Consider the following 18589-nt stretch of genomic DNA (forward strand, 5'->3'; position numbering starts at 1 on the left):
TACAATGTTTACATTGTACAATGACTGGTAGGATACAGTTTTTATTATTGTTTGACAACAATTTCAAGATTTCAATTCCATTCTTGTGATTTGATTCCGATTTTGATTCAATATTGACTACTTTGGATACATTTTTATTTTACATTTTATTTAAAAAAATAATCTCACCTAATGCGGTAAACATAGAGGGCCCAATCTGCTGGTATTATTAAAGGTTAAAAATAACAAATGAAATTAAATATAATGCAGTTTTTGTTATAATAACAATTATTTAATGACATAAGTAAAAATATAATAAATATGTAATATAGTGCTCAGCAAAATCTCCTCTCTAGCTATTTTTTCTATTCAATTAACATGCTATGGTCATTAAATGGCTTTCCTGAGGTAAATGTAACGTTATGTGACATAATTGTTCTCCTGCTATTATATATTGACCTCTTTCCGTGGTTGAAAAACACAAATTGGTCGATATTATGTATACTTTCGGTAAGTTGTACTGCATCTTTAAATAAAAAAGTAACAGATGATCGGTTCACGTGCACTTGAACTGAGGCGCTCAGCGATCTGTCACGTCACATTTACAAGCGCCAAACGTATTTTTTGTCTGAATTTCGTAATAAAATTGACGGAATCTAAGAGCTGATAATTAGTTTAATATTAAAAGTACCTCTTTGCTCCGCAATTTTTCTGTGCGTGAGAAAATGGATGTGTGGCGTGAGAGCGTGTGAAAAGTGTCAATTGCGCTCAATGCGTGAGAGTTGGCAGCCCTGCTGTAGTCATGGGGCTACATGTAATAAATGATGTGAAATTGTTAACACATAACCTATTAAATCGCAAACTTGACTTTGATTGAGATCAGTGAATGAGACAATTACATGATGGATACATCATCATTAAGTAGCCCTTATCACCTGATCATGTTTTCTATTACTGTTCTTCCACAATAAAAACAGTTACAGCAGCCAGAGAAAAGCAGTGTTCATTTAACACAGAGGATTTTGCTGTACACTTTTTTTTGGCACGCTATTTCAGAGTTACCCACAAGATTAAAATCTGTAATATTTCAGCACTCAACACCAGAAATAGCAGTTTTGACATTCTTCTAGTTCTTATATTGTGTTTTCCTCTAAACAGTTGCTGGATTAAAATGGATAAAGGTTTTATCTGGAGTTTTCTGGGTCCTGTTTGTGTCATACTAGCAGTAAGCACATTTCTTATTTTTCATGATTTTTATTTATATTAAAGGGAAAACAAGGTGATTATTATTATTTTGATATTTTCAGTTAAACATGATTCTCTTCATCAACATCATCATCAGTCTGAACTCAACTCTCAAAAATCTGAACGCTGAAGTTTCACAGATGAAACAAACCAAGTAACAAACATTCAGATTCAAACACTATAATACATATATACAATAAATAAATATCTGTTAATTTTATTTCTTTCTCTGCAGTGTTATGACATTTAAAACACTGGCTCAGTTTGTGGTTCTTGGTTGCTCCTGGATTCTGGGTTTCTTCAGTAATGACAGTAAGGAGCTGGAGATCCTCTTCCTGATCTTGAACTCCCAGCAGGGAACCTTCATCTTCCTGGTCTATTGTGTCCTCAATAATGAGGTCAGACATCACTCAATTTACCACCATATTCCATTCAAAACTGAATATGAAAGATACTGTATGAACTGAATTACAACTGTTCTTATTTCGGTAATCCATGTCTTTTATTGAGAAATGTTGGAGCCGTTTTTTAAATCTGTTACTATTCTTCCACTTCATTCCTGTGACAGAATGTTCAATTGAGTCAAAACTATTCAAACTCCAACTGTCAAATTCTATATTAAACAGACTGATCTGTCTGTCTGATTGCATGGTATTCATATTGGCATTCATATCAAGCTCCAAGCTTTTAAAATGACTTCAAACTTTTAGACCTGGCTTTCTCAAGCTTTTTTCTATTTTGTTCTCTGTAATTAGGTCCATTATTGTTGGATTCTCTGATAAAGAGGAACAAAAAGCAGAACTGGCATATAACAACCCAGCAAACATTTCAATGTGGGCGTAACTATTTAACATAAGTTCTTCTTCCTCCATGGTACATGGTTTCTGCTTGGGCAACCCAAATGGGGCCCATATAAATTCTTCCATCGGATCCACATGGGCCCCATGTACACAGCAAAATCCCCAGTGTTAAATTAACACTCCTCAGTGTACATATGTGTCCACACTACAGGGTGTTGAAACTAACACTGAAGCAGTGTTGAAGTTAATGAGATAATTAAGTGATTAGGTGATAATTGAATACTATTGAAGACAGCTGATGATAACAAGCAGAATCACTGAAACAACAAGAACAGAAAAAAAGAGAAGAGATGCGCAGAAACACAAGAACTATGGCTGACTTCCAGCCACAGCCTTAGGCCTCGTTTACCGTCAGTGAAATGTGACCCAATTCTGATTTTGCTCATATGTGACACAGATCGGATGTGTTCTGTGTAAACAGGAAAAAAAAAACGCATGCATTCGGATATTTCAAGATCGGTTTCAGGCCTCGTTCATATCTGGAAATAAATCAGATATAAATGAGATATGTGCCAATGCGACCGTCATGTAAACAGGCAGAGGGGAAGCTGAGGAACCCCAACGCCCATCTGCAAAGGGACGGATGGCCTGACGAAACCTTGTGTCGTCGTAGGAGAGGAATGTGGACAAACGTTGACACAACATATCAAAGGTTAGTTTGCTCATCCTAAAATTTCAGACCCACTACTATCTCATGAAAGTGCGTATCTACAGTACAAATTTTATTTCTTGTGCAATTTACACCAAAAATAGTTGTTGCGTGCATATGATACACAGTTTTCGCGTGCATATGGTATGCACTTAATGGCATGTAATACACACACACTTCACACCCCTAATCCTACCCAATGGGTTTACAGTGCGTATCATGCATGCAGAAACTATTTTTGCAGTATAAATGGCACGAGAAATAAAATTAGTGGTATAGATATACGCACTTTCCCCGTATCCCATCCTGAGATCACTCTCGCACACAATAACTGAAGCATGCGCAGGCTGCAATGATGGCACTTTTCGTCCTCCTCCGCCTCAAAGTCATGGTTATGTTTGGTGAACTTCGCATAATCTGTGCAAGAACCCCCTTTAAGCATGTAGTAGGCCTATGTCAAGTGTAAACACGTGAATCGGACATGGGTCACAACTGAAAGAACGTGTAGACGGACGGTCAAAAAGGATATAGGCAACAATCGGATATAGGCAACAAATCAGAATTGGGCATCAAGACCTGCTGTGTAAACGAGGCCCAAGATGAAATCAACTGAAGATAAAAGAAGACATTAAATCTGTGAAGATCTCAGCAGAGGAGGATTAAACAACTCCACAAACAGCATTACCAGCTTCACTTATTACTAACCAGACTGACATCTACAGAAGTTCGTATGTGTTCTTAAGTCAGTTGTATTTCTTGTGTTTCGTTTTTTTTCTGTTCTTGTTGTTTCAGTGATTCTGCTTGTTATCATCAGCTGTCTTCAATAATGATCTATTATCACCTAATTTATCACTTAATTATCTCATTAACTTCAACACTGCTTCAGTGTTTCTTTCAACACCCTGTAGTGTGGACACTGGAGTGTTAATTTAACACTGGGAATTTTGCTGGGATTTTGGGACCCTAATCAAACACACCTGAACCAGCTAATCAATGTCTTCAGGATTACTTTAAAAAGCTGCAGACAGATCAGGATTGGAGCTAAACTCTGCAGAGCTGTGGCCCTTCAGGACTGAGTTTGCCACATGATGGGTCCATAGAGGGCTCTAAGAGGGGCCCATTTAGATGGTCTTCACACAAAAACCTTATAAGGCACATGGGGGATCACACTGGACCCACAAAGGACCACAGTGGGTGAAAATTAGGCCCCATTTAATAATTTCTTTAAAGATTCCAGTGGGTCAAATAATAATAATAATAAAAATAAAAACTGTCCAGTAAATTAACAGTAAAATACTAAATTTCCATTTGCCATAACAAATGTGTCTTATAAACACACAATTAAAGCAGCCAGAGAGAAAAACTAATGTTAAAGAGTTAAGGGTCAAGAGCCCAACTAAAGTAAATGCCATAATTGCCCATTGCAGGGTCCAAGTGACAGCCCATCAAAAACCCACATGCTGTCTGGGGTCTGATCTGTCTGTCTGACTGCATGGCATTAATGATTTCAAACTCCAAGCTTTTAAAACTTCTTCAAACATTTAGGCCCGGCTTTTTCAACCTCTTTTCTATTTTGTCGTCAGTAATTAGTTCAGCCATTATATGATCCTGCTCTGTGGGAAAATGTTTCACTCTCTCCAAAGACAGTATTTGGAAGAATATTATCAGTGTTTACTTCTGAAAGTCTCTTAAAATACAATTTATTTCATGTTTATTATAAAGAAATTCCATTGTGGTTCATGAGTTTCAGAGGTTAAATGGATGTCATGAAGTCACTCAGCTCCTCTCGTCTCATTCTTGTCCAGGTCAGACAGCAGTTCAGGAAGTTCTTCAGATGTCTTTGCTGTGTCAAACAAAACTGAGGACTACAGCAATCACGATCAGGAAATAAAAAGTGCCATTATTATACGTGTATTTTATAAAAGAATAGATGTTTTATTTTTATTTTTATTGACACGTAGGTCACCCATACTCTGAATTAGTCCCCTGCATTTACCCTGTTCAGGTTAGTGTACACACATTCCCTGATAGCAGACTAACATTGAATCAAGGTTGAAACTTAACATTGATAGATAAATAGATCAAGATGGACATAAAATCGATACTTGTTCAACTTAAATTAAATCACTTTTTACACATTTACACATTTTACATCGAATCAACATTGAAACAATAACAAATCAATCTTGCTTCATGTACAACAGGATCTTAAATAAATCTTAAAGCAGAATTGGCATAATGAGAATTGACAGACAAAAAGTCAAACTGGTTTGTAATTAGTGAAGATGGCAAAGCTGTTTTTTGAGTTGTTTATTCAACAGTTTTGGACGTTTTTGTTGTTGTTTTCAGCCCTTCGTGGCCTCTGATTGGAAGAAATCAAAAAGAACATGATTTTACTTTATTACCCAGTTTGTGGAAAATTGTCTCTTCACCATAAAATACATCACAGACAATATGCAAATACAAATAAGACATACAACTCTATTTTAAAATATATATATATATACTGGCATAAAATCCTGCTGTACACAAAGCAAGATTGATTTGATATTGTTTCAATGTTGATTCAATGTAAATAAAATGATTTAATTTAAGTTGAACAAAATCAACTTTCTGCAAATGATAGAAAAACATGTTGTATGGGTGTCTTCTTATTTTATTGCTGTCAATGTTACTGGTGTAAAGCTGAAAAACGTATCAATTACTGTTGTAACCAACGCTCCCTAATGGAGGGAACAGAGATGTTGTTTTGAACCGACACTAGGGGTCGCTCTTGAGAGCCCCAATAAATTCTGATGCATCCAGAAAAGGCCAATGAAATTGGTGAGAAATGCCCTGCACATACGGGTATAAAAGAGGCCAGCGTGGCACTGCTTATTTAGGTTTGTTCTCAGGAGACGAGACAGTGTGTCAACACTCAGCAGCAGTTCAGTGTTGTACTACGACCCCTATACGACATCGAACATGCCTAGTGGCATCTGGTCAATAGAAAAAATTGCTCCCCTCTTCTTTCCAGGTGGGGGTTCTCAGTGGCCTGTTGACGGGCTGGCTGTACCACCTTTCTGCAAGAGGAACGTTGTTTGGGTCTGGCTGCCGGTCCAGACACTTGATACTAGGCCAGAGTAGCCTTCGCAGGGGGCCACCCTTAGCGAAGGGCAGCCGGGGCTTGATGCCTCAGGGGTGCAGAGATGGGACCCGAACCGAGCCAAGGCATGATTGTGTTTGATGGCCTCCATCTGCTTTTTTACTGTCAAGAACTGCTGGGCAAATTCTTTGACAGTGCCGGCTGAAAAGGCCACCATGGGAGATGATCTCGCATCCCCATCAGGTTCAGCCACAGGTGGCGCTCCTCGACCACCAAAGTGGACATTGCCCAACCCAGAGACTGTGCCGTCACTTTCGTAGCCCAGAGGGCATAATCAGTGGCCATAGGCAGTTCCTGCATCTTATCTGGATCGGGACCACCCTCGTGCAGATCTCTTGTAGGCTTGAGACCCTGCCTCTTTAATTATAAAAGTAAAAGTGCCCTTTTCGCTCTATCTTTACCCTATGTAATTATGTGTAACTTGTGAAATACCCGTATGTCCTGGGCGTGGCCAGCTATGCAAATTTTGCTTGCCGATATCATTGTCCTATTCTGAATAGGTGAGGTTATTTGGGCAATCAAGAGTGACACCTAGTGTCAGTTTGACACTGTTTTATTTAAACATGTAGGATTTTCTTGGTGGAGGCTGAAAAGCATAATTTTATAGATTCCTCGATAATCAAACTATTTTTTTCTGTTAAATGTTGCGAATTAAAAAAAAGTGAGTGAATGTGTGCATGGTAAAGGGAAATTAATTTACATTGTATGGAATCCTAGTTAAGTTGTAAAGTTTGTTAATCTTACTTTTTTTGTGTGTGTGTAAGGAGTCTTCTCTTGTCTTCTGTAAAGAGAGAGGGCCAGAGTTGTTTTGGGTGTAGTAATATACATTTAAAACTAAACTATAAAAATAATTTACTGAACAGCTAAGGTCTAAAAATTAAATGAGTAGATTAGATTTTGCTTTGTTTAGGTCACAGTTAAGTCTTTCCTATATTATTGTAGTGTTGTTGTTTTTTTGTTTTTTGTTTTTTTACAAAATAACTTAATAAACTAAAATAATAAACAAAAATTTTATAATTGTGTTTTAAAACATGATTTTTTCACATTCCACAAAAGAAAAGCGCCATAGACTGACTCTGATTTGAGAAGAATACCCTAGAAATATGAATTATTAAATCCAGCCATCTTCCACAGAATTTTTGTATTTGAATGTAACATAAATAACCCATAGAACGGCATATGCAAATGTTCTATATCTATCTATATCTATCCATCCATCCATCCATCCATATATATCTATATATATATATATATATATATATATATATATATATATATATATATATATATATATATATATATATATATGAGGAGCTCTTTTCCAAAACGCTATAAATCCATTTAAGTAGTTTTCAGGAAAATTTTATTGTTTACCTAGACCCACACATTTTGTGAATATTCAATTTATCCTGTTAAAATTATAATTTTTTTGGCTCAGTCTGAACATGTTGAACAATGATTATTAAATCAAACAACAATTATATTGTTGATGATAAATAAAAAAAAATTTTTTTTTTTTTTTTTTTTTTTTTTTTTACGCTGTAAATCCATCCTTTTTTTTTTTCAAAACGCTATAAATCCATAAATCTTTTCCAAAAATTGATGGTTTGTCTTTAAAAAATAAAAATCAGTAATAAATACATTGGCATTCAGTAAAGTGTCGAACCCATACACTTTACATAAAACAAATCACGACATGACCTTGTGTGAGTGAGAGAGTGGGTGAGTGGCGTTCACACCAAACGCGAACAGAGCGTCTGGCGCAAGTGATTTTCATGTTTAGTCAATGTAAAGACGTGTTTACGCGCGTCTGGAGGTCCTGCGGCGCGAATGAGGCGAATTGAGCATCTGGCGCAATACGCGCGAGTGATTTGAGGGTGAAGCCGCTTGTCCACCAGCGTCCGATCAATTTTTGTTCCGACGCGACGCCTGTGACGTTTTCGCTGCTTGGGGGCGGGGTTAGTGTCCTGGACATTGTACGGACATCATTTGTGAAGTTTTGGAGGGATAATTTCTGTATAAATACTTTTTTATCATTTATTTATCATTTCGCAATGGATTTCGCAATGGATCGACGACGACGACTCATCGCTATCAGGAACCGGGTGGTCAGCATTGCAGTGTTGTACCTGCGTTGGAAGAGGGGAAGGCGGCAGTTCTGGGTCCATCCCATCCTGCTTGGCCGGCAGCAGAGTGGAGAATATCATCGTCTCGTCCAGGAGCTGCGACTGGATGATGACCGGTTTCAGCAGTACTTCAGGCTGTCGAGGGAGCTATTTGACGAGCTTTTGGCGAAAGTGGGGCCGCAGATCGCCAAGAGACCCAGCCGGCACATGACCGACCTTCAACGTTGAAATATGGTTGAAATAATGTCAGTTGTTGTTTCAACGTTGAAATAACGTTTAATGCTAAATGGTTGAAAAAGGTTAACAAAAACACTTCTAAATCAACGTTGACATTTTTACAAGATATGTAGGCTACGTTGAAACAACGTAATGTTTTCGACAACATAATATCTGCCTTTTAACGTATTATTATGATAATTAATTAGCATTTAATGTTTTTTTATCATAACAGCTCTTCAGTGTATATGTTAAAATACAATTATTATCATTATTAACAATAATATTTTCACCTTCAAGAGAGCAGTGCAGCAAAACCTTTTGCCTTATGTGATTTTGTGTGAATTTACAATTTTGTCTGCTTGCAGTTTACATTGCATTATTACATTAGTATTCACACTGTCATGTCATTGACCAATTAATTAAATATTAATACAGACTGCAAATAAAACTCAATAGCACACCACTATGTTAACTCGCGCAAACTATTGTTATTGGTTGTTTCGCCGTTTTACTTTGAGCATGATTGGTTAGTGTGTCTGTCTTTCAGGAAACTGTCCAATGAGAGTGTGCGCGGCTCTGCGCGCCTATTTTAAGTTTGAAAATACGTCCTCGGTCGGTGAGCAGCTAGCTGGATTATTTTATATCTGCCTGTTGAATTCTTAAATTTTGAGCGAATTTGAGTTGATATGTCAATGAAGAACAAAAGCTGGAATGTGAACAGAGGAAGGGGTCGTACGTGGTCTGTAAAAATACTGGCGATATCAGGTAAGAAAACATTTTTCAGTCCTTAACAGTCTAACGTTAGGGACTGAACCTCATAAAACCTCATAAAATAAATAAGTTATCTCTGTGTGTGTTTGTGTACTGCTTCACCATTAGCGTAGCGATATTAGCATGTATTTCAATGTAAGTTAGTACCATCTGACATTGCTGTGTTTTGTTGTTGGTAACGTCATGTGTTTAATGTTGTCAGCTTAAAAACGCATGAGAGGTAAAAAAAAAAAAGCGTGGGAATGAGTAAAGTGATAAAACCATCATTTAGAAGTTTACATAACCTCTTCAAACACTGATAACGATATTGAAAAGATATATTTACTTTTTTTTTTTGTTAGATCAAGCATTGGAATAAGATTTTTATCGGGGGAGAACATCCAACAGAAAGACCCATTCACCAACTAAGTACAGTAAGTACATTTTAATATATAGTATTAAGTATGATTTTCATCTTTAAAGTAAAGACATTGCGTTTTCTGATAGAAAGTCTGAGTAACTTTTTGTCCTTTTGTCTTTCTTCTGCTGAAGTGGCGCACTGAAAGTGGATTCAAGTCACCTTCATCAGTCCTTTCTTTAATCACTGGAAAACATTAAGGGAAAGACCCTCAGACGTGTCATAATAGGATAAATGCGGCTGCAGGTAAAATTATTTGATAGTTTGATTTTGGTGTACCATTTGGCTTTTTTGTGTGTGCTTCCCTTGCTATGATACACATTTCTGATGGGAAGGTAAAATGACATTTAGGTTACCATAATTCACAAGTGTGACAGTGTAGGCTAATGAAGGTAACTGAAAACAATGCGCTATGTAAACATTTTCCAGTGTAGCAGGTAATAATTAACATAGGGATCTAGGTCGATAAAAACATTATTTGTTACGCATCATTACTGATCAACCAGCGGTAGGCCTATACGTAGAAGCTTGGACACAAATATTTCTCTTAAATCCTAGACTGAATCAGTATGCTGGATAATCTTTGATCATTCAGTAAGAACATTTAATGTATGGAAATATTATGCAATTGTTGTGTTATTAAAAAACAACTTAAATGTTTGGTTGATTGCTTTTATTCTGTACAAGGATTGGTAAATGGTCAAATGAACTAGAAACACAAAGGGCAATGCACATTGCATTGGAGTCCTCATTGAAAACTTGCCTCATCATATTCAATCATGTTTAAAACATTAAAATATTTAATCTGCACTTACCATCGCTTCCGACAATCTGGACAACATCCCTCCAGGCATAATTTTTTACCTGGACATTTCTATATGTCCAGGCTGGAATCATATATTACTGTAAAGTTTGAGACAGCAATAATCAATTTTTCCTCCATTTTCGCGCCGGGAAAAATGTACTTTAAATATGAAACCATAGCAACGCCCATACACAAATTCTCGCCGCCGAGTTTCCATTGGCTGCTGCCCCGCGTTTTGACGCTCTCATTTGAATAAAGTATCCACCGAGATACTTTTTTGCAGCGCCACTGTTGACCAAATCGACGTGACGCGACCCATCATGCTTTGCGGGGGCGTTTTTGCTGCCTGACGTAGTTCCATAGGAAATGAATGGGCTTTGGCGTTGCGTCAGAAATCGAGACGCTGGTGAACAAGCGGCTTGAGCGAAAGAACGAGAGAGAGAGAGAATTCTGATTAGTCCAGAGGATGTATCGCGTTTAGGCTAAAAATAGGTTCGGCGCTTATCGCGGTTTGGAAAATAACTGCATCTTGCAGTACATTTTAATATATCGGAAATATAGGAAATATAGCGATTTGGCATGACACATTGATGGAGCAGTGAATAGGTTCAGTACACAGCAAAATGACATGATGAACAATTTTTTTTTTTTATGGCGTTTATCGCATTTTGGAAAAGAGCTCTTCATCCCAGCATTGATGTCAAAATTACGTCACGAAATAGGTCAAAAATTAAAGTGTCAAAGTGTCGATGTCAATTTGATGTCAAGATTTTGACCTCTGCTGATGTCGTTTTGATGTCATGCTTTGTTGGTATTTGATGTCAATTCAACATTTATTTGACGTCAAGATGTCATGATGTTGATCCCAGCAGGCACAGTATATTCATGGATTTCATCCGGTCCCTTTCCACAGGTGTATTAATCAAGCACAATGCAGTCTGCATTCATAATCTAGGTGCTTGATTTTATACACCTGTGGAAAGGGACCGGATGAAACCCATGAATAGACTACAACGTCGGTCAGACGTTGGATTTTGGTTGAAAATAAAAGTCGGGTTGATGTCTAAATCCAATGTTTGTTTGACGTCAAGCTCCAACATTGGGCAGTCGTTGAATTTTGGTTGGAATAAACCAAACATAAGGTGAAATGCACGGCCGTACACTTATTACCAGCTTCACTTAAAACTAACCAGATTTACTTTATTTAATTTCTGGTTTAATGAAATCATATTTTGTATTTTAAAGTCACCATGATGGTGGTTAGCATTTGCTTTAGTTGGACTCTTGACCCTTGACTTTTTAATATAACATTTTCTCTGACTGCTATAATTGTGTGTTTATAAAGCACAATTGTTGTAGATAGAAAAGCCATGAGAAAATGAGATCAGGTGATATTGGCTGTTTATTGATGTGTTTCACAGATGAAAGCAGGTTCACACTGAGCACATGTGACAGACGTGACAGAGTCTGGAGACGTCGTGGAGAACGTTCTGCTGCCTGCAACATCTGTGAAGAGCACAGGGCGCCAGTGGCGAATTTGCCAACTGTAAGCACAACCCTCACCTGTGGACGTCAGGCCCTCATACCCTCATGGAGTCTGTTTCTGACCATTGGAACAGACACATGCACATTTGTGGCCTGCTGGAGGTCATTTTGCAGGGCTCTGGCAGTGCTCCTCCTGCTCCTCCTTGCACAAAGGCGGAGGTAGCGGTCCTGCTGCTAGTTTGTTGCCCTCCTACGGCCTCCTCCATGTCTCCTGATGTACTGGCCTGTCTCCTGGTAGCGCCTCCATGCTCTGGACACTACGCTGACAGACACAGCAAACCTTCTTGCCACAGCTCGCATCTGGATGAGCTGCACTACCTGAGCCACTTGTGTGGGTTGTAGACTCCGTCTCATGCTACCACTAGAGTGAAAGCACCGCCAGCATTCAAAAATGACCAAAATATCAGTCAGGAAGCATAGGAACTGAAAAGTGGTCTGTGGTCACCACCTGCAGAACCACTCCTTTATTGGAGAACAGTGATTGACTTGGAGTTACATTGTGTTGTTTAAGTGTTCCCTTTATTTTTTTTAGCGCTGTGTGTGTATATATATATATGAAGAGTTCAGATGCAAAAGCCTCTAAGTGCCATCTGAAATTTTCTTCTAGAATGATAATTTTTATATATATCATTTTTATCATTTTTTATCATATATATATATATATATATGTGTGTGCATGCACTCATGGAAATCAACGTTCAGCAAGTGAAACAATGTTGATACAAATTATCTTTTACAGAGTTGTTGAGTTTTATATTTATCAATAATGCTTTAATTCCTTAAGTCATCAATTACATTTGTCTGATATTTAAACATTAAAACACACTTGTTGATCTGCTTTATCAATGCAGAAATGTTCTCCATAAACACCTGCAATTACTGATAAAACACGAACTTAATGAAAGTCAAGGGTCAAGAGCACAACTAAAGCAAACACTGATCTCCATAATGGTGACATCAAACAAAACATTTTCAAAAGGAACATCATATCAACATCTAAACTTCTGTTAATTCTCAACAAGAACTTCTGTAGACGTGTGAAAGAAATAAAGTCAGTCTGGTTAGTAATAAGTGAAGCTGGTAATGCTGTTTGTGGAGTTGTTTAATCAGATCTACAGAGAGTTAATGTCTTTTATCTTCAGTTGATTTCATCTAAGGCTGTGTCTGAATAAAGTTGTAGTTCTTGTGTTTCTGCTCGTCTCTTTTTCTGTTCTCTTCTTTCCTTTAGTGATTCTGCTTGTTAACAGGCTTATTAAGGCTGAAATGACTCCATATTTAATATACACTGATTGTGTGGCTCAGATAAGGTCTAGTTCTGGTTTATTTCTTTTGATTTGTGCTGACATGTGGCCATACACTGTAAAAATGAATACGCTATATCTACTCAATAAAATTGTGGCAACAGATGACAAGCAATATGATTAATTAAATGTAACAAATTAGAATTGAGTAATAATTTATCAAATTAATTCCTTAAAAGTTAACCATTTAAAATGAGTAAAATTTACCAAAAAAAAAAAAATGTAAACAAAAAGATCTGAATAGCAGACAGACATCAAAGATGAATTAATAACTCTTTATTTTTTATTGCCAACATTGAAGACACCTGATGTTTACAAGCAGAATCACTGAAGGAGAAAACCGTAATTTTACAGTTACCATTATGGTGATCAGTGTTTGCTTTAGTTGGGCTCTTGACTCTTAAATCATTAACTTTAGATTGTGTTTGGCTGCTGTATCTGAGTTATAACAGCCAGATGAACAAATAGAAAAGGTGATCTGATGGTTTTGGTTGTGTTTTAACAAAATCATTATTTCACAATCATTTGACCTGAATCACTGAAATGCAAGCTTTAGCGTAAGTTCTGCCAGGAAGACTCAATCAGCGCGTCATGCATTACCTCACTTCTAACCAATCATGTGCTAACACTCGCAGTATAAAAGATTGGTACTTACACTTGTCTGAGTTCGCAGATGCTGACGCTGCCAATTACCTCCATCCTCCCCAACCACCACCTTCATCCTCCTCACCACCACCAGGATGGTCCCTTCCTTTACCCCCAGGGGGTCGGCTGCGCCCCTGCCTTCATCTTCAGGCAGGATATGCAGCTTCCGCTACCCTCGCATTGCGCGCTAAGGACGGGGCCTACGCCAAAGAATTTTATAAATTTATACTTTCTGGGCTGTTAATAAATATACGCTTGTTATATCAATTTATCTCCCGAGTCTTTCTGGTAGAACTAATATAGAGCCCAATTTCTGAGTTAGGTTTACTTTATTAATTATAGCAGCTCTGTCCTTGCATAATATTTTTAGCCTTTTCAATGAAAATGTTGAACCAACATCACACTGTAACATGAAATTCCAACATTTTCTCAACATTAATTGCTGGACATTTTTCAAAAGATATGTTGATTCAATGCAGTTAACATTGACACATTAACATTGTTTTGATGGTTGCTGTCTATCTGGGACCCTAATCAAACACACCTGAACCAGCTAATCAATGTCTTCAGGATTACTAGAAAGCTACAGACAGGAGAGTTTATCAGGGTTGGAGCTAAACTCTGCAGGACAGTGGCCCTCCAGGACAGAGTTTGGACACCCCTGAGTTAAAGCAATGTAAAAATTGTATGTTGTCATAACTTATTGATCAATTCTCATAAGCTACATCAGCAACAAATAAAATGAAGTTATTAAATATTAGCTCAAACGACGTCACGCATTCCTCTAATCCTTGGTGGATTTGCATCTTTGATGCAAGATGTAAAGTAGTGGACAGATCTGTGTTTATCTTGTCACAGCACAATGGAAATAAAGAGATAAGGTGTTTCTCGGATCCAAGGTGAATATAAACTGGGTTCAAAGGTTTCATGCACCAAAATGGACATAAATGTAGTGTGAAAGTAATACATACAACATACAACTATTCACTTGGAATAAGTGAAATTCACACTCAAATCATAAACAGCTCAAATAATATCCCAACTAGGATCATAGGCGAGATAGACTCTGGGCCTTTACAAACCCCTCCTAGTATTTGCTGCAAATAAGATTTTTACAATTGATGTATAAGGGGTGCCATTTCTAAGATTTACAGTATAATAAATGACAATCAAACCCCATCTAGCAGGTCATTCAAATCTCTCTGGGAGCAGGACTTAAGTATTTTGTTAGAAGATGAAACCTAGCACACTATCTTAAAAAGGATACATTCTTCTTCAGTTAGCTCTAGGCATAGGCTTATTCAATTTAAGGTAGTGCATCGTATTCATTGGTCTAGGGTGCAACTTGCCAAGATATTTCCTGATTTAGACCCCACCTGCCCACGCTGTGTTGCGGAGCCAGCCTCTCTGTTTCATTTTTTCTGGTCCTGTCCTAAATTATTAAGGTTTTGGGGGGGAATTTTTAGTTGTGTCTCAGATATTCTTACCACAGTAATAGATCCCAACCCATTGACAGCTTTATTTGGGGTCCTTCTGGAAAATATTAAACTTACAGCTTTAGAGAGGGATAATATTGCACTTTGCACACTGCTGGCTAGACGACTTATACTAATTAATTGGAAGCTGCCATCTCCTCCAACCTACCGTCAGTGGGTTTTTGACCTACTTTTTGCCCTTAAACTTGAAAAGATTAAATTTGGAGTTAGAATGCAACCCGAACTTTTCTTGAAATCTTGGAGCCCTTTTTTAGATTATTTTAAGGAGCCAAGTTCTGGATAAGACTTTTTTATTTACTTTTATTTTATTTTATTTTATTTTTATCTGGTTTATTTAGTTGTTTATATGTATATGCATTATGTTACTGTGACTATATGTTCATTTTTATGTATTTATTATGCTTGTTTAATTTTTGCTTTTTTCCTCCATTTAATTATGTACTAATCCGATACTTGTACTGTGCTTGAGATGCTTTTATTAAAAAAAAAATAAAAAATAAAAAAAAATAATTACAATAGAAACAATAGGTTCATATTAAACTATTCACACTGGACACAGATATTTGACATTTGACTTATTTTTATGAAAAGAATGTTCCAAGTTGTTAGACGTGACCTTTGTATTGATGTTGGTTTAATAAGTATAAAAGCATCTTGGCATGTGTTCTGTCTTTGTGTATGAATTTGAATATGAATTTGAATGTGAGCAGGAGGAGATAACAGAATGTGTTTTCTCAGGAACATTAGCTGATCATTGTCATTTACACTTCTGACTCACAAATATTCACGTGTCTTCACCCGAAGATCATTTAAAGATAAACTCATATCAGGTAAGACACTCTTGAAATAATTGATCAGATGAGGATAAAATGCTTAAGTGTTACTATCAATCTCACAGTTGTTGGGTCTTTATTAGCGGTTTGTGATATGTGTTTCAAGCTATTTAGGGGAAATCCTCAGCTTCAGATCATAATCTCTGATATTCATGATGATGATGAACCGTCAGCCTTTTCAAAACAACTATTCTGCATCATATACACTGAACTGTGATCTGTGTGTTATTTTGAGTAATTTGGTTAATATTCATAACTTCAGTGGACTGTTTAATGTTGCAAGGGTTACAGAGAGACATGAAGTCAAAATCACATTGATGGACAGTAGATATAACAGACATCAATGTTCAAGTGAAAACTAAATCACTGTTTAGCACTTTAGCACAGCTTTCAGCCTGTGTTCAATATCTCTAACTGTAACACAGCTATCATGGACAGCTCACCATCACAGTCTTTAGTTTTGCTTAGGCTGGTCCCTAAATTTATTTATAAAAAATAAAAAATAAAAATGATGTTTACGTAATGTACATTTTAAACAGCTTGATCAATGTTCGATCAATACAACAACTGCACTGTACAACATCAACTTCTCATTATGCTCAGAAAGCCAAATATCTTTAAAAGTTTATATTTAGGTAATCGATTTGAATTTTATACAGTTTTGAGCAAAGACTAAAATCCCTGAAGCTATAAACCAGGAGCTTTTTTAGTTTCATATGTACTGAGGAACAACCCCCTATCAAAAAGTGTCTCCATATTTTGATCATCTTTTTTTATCACTGTTTTTGGATATAATTTACAGTTGCTTGGCGAATTTTCCCAGACGAAATTCAGTCATTTCAATATAAACCCGCTTTTATAAAGTGCCATCTGTGTGAGATTTTCATCACTACACCATTGACGAGACAATGGACTTTTTTTTTTTTGCCCGTGAGATTTTGTTTAAATATGTCTGAAGTGATCATGCCTTTTAGGGTGTTTACACGTAAAGTACTCGAGAGAGTATGCCATTTCAGACGCAGCCTAAACGTCTGCGCACATATGCTTTACTTTACTACACTAAACACGTAATACGCGTGTGCATGCCGTCAATGTTTTCACAGATTCACATTTTCAAGTTTACCGTCATGGAGACGATAACGTTATCATTTTCAAAAACTTGCTCTTTGAAACCTGTTTTCAAAAGTTGCTTTTCAGTCCCCCAAAACGCATAAAATTTTTCAGTTTTTAGTTGAAAACAGTGTTGTGTTAACGGCCCCAATTAGATCAATAGTCATTTATTCACGAATGGCCAGTTCTGGCAGAAAACACATATTACATAATTGAAATATCAGTGAATGATGAGCAGGACGGTATAATTTAATCTCCACCATCAACCAAGGATTTATATCAGTAATATTTTACTGTTTTTCACTGGGACTCGTTCCCCGTAAAAAGAGTCTAGCGACGGCCCTGCAATAACACACACACAAACCTCTTCATTCTCTCTTTCTTTTCACTAACTAAAGTAAGATAGAGTAGCGTAATGGCGCCATCGTGTGTATCTATATCATTACACACTCTCCTCATTTATGACTGTTGCAACATGTACTGTAAACTCACAAATACAGCGGGATTTCCATGTGTGTTTGACTAAAGTCATGCAAAGTCATGCAACAAACTAAAGTCATGCATGAATATCTCGGATAATTTGTTTGTTTTCTCTCTCTCTCTAAACTGTAAAGGAAACTCATCATCTGAACTGTTTTTATATAAAGAGAAATACACCGGTGTGACCAAACTGAAAATGGCTTCCTCTCTTCATAAAGGTGAGTATATTATAAAAGTGCTTTTCACTGCTGCAAAAACATTTATGACAGATGATGAATGTACTTTTCTCAAACTCAAAATTGCAGTTTAATCAAATACATTTTCATTAGTTTTTATTGATTTTTTTCTTCGTATTTCATGACAGGTTTTATAAGAGCACAGACTATCATCTCTGTTATGCTGTGTAAGTCAATAAGCAGTGTTTTTTGCTCATTTATTAATTTTTTGTGATAATAACACATGTAGGTCCACGTGTTTAAGAAGTATTTGGGCTAATTTTATTATGCGTTTCCGATCTGATTAAAACATTTCATCATGTTTAAATCCTCCCCAAGCTCAACACAGAAGATGCTAAATAAGACTTTATAAGATTGGGCCTTCATTGATCTAATGATGTGTGTTTGATGATCTAATGAATCCCTCTTAATATGTGACACACACTTCTTTCATTGAGATGACTGAGCTGTGACATTATTAATGTGCTGGACAGCCAAGAGTTTAATAGAGTTCACCTAGAATGTTGGTTAAAATATTGCATCTTTTGTAACTTGTTGATTAATTTGTATTCATTATCATTTTTATCTCAGATCTCTTGGCCTCTGTAACTGTCACACAAGAGACGACCGCCGTTGGTAATGTATTGTGCTGAAATGTCCAGTTTTTCTCAGCTCATGTCTGCAGACAATGTAGAAATTAATTTGGACCAGTATTAACATATAAATCTCGGGAAATCAATGTGTTTCTGGTGATATCTAAATTTTTGA

The 18589-nt window shown here is 36.8% G+C and overlaps 1 protein-coding gene and 1 long non-coding RNA gene across 2 annotated transcripts in view; both read left to right on the forward strand.

The window, feature by feature from the left end:
- Positions 1–18589, forward strand: part of LOC309493633 (uncharacterized protein) — a 454994-nt gene that overhangs the window by 206058 nt on the left and 230347 nt on the right. The gene's annotated exons all lie outside the window — the stretch shown is intronic.
- On the forward strand, positions 15982–18552 carry LOC309494279. The gene is made up of 4 exons (XR_014204281.1): positions 15982–16013; positions 17741–17824; positions 17971–18009; positions 18413–18552. It is a non-coding gene; the product is annotated as an uncharacterized lncRNA (long non-coding RNA).

This window comes from Leuciscus leuciscus (genome assembly GCF_965113295.1).
Source record: "Leuciscus leuciscus genome assembly, chromosome: 3".
Classification (NCBI taxonomy): domain Eukaryota; kingdom Metazoa; phylum Chordata; class Actinopteri; order Cypriniformes; family Leuciscidae; genus Leuciscus; species Leuciscus leuciscus.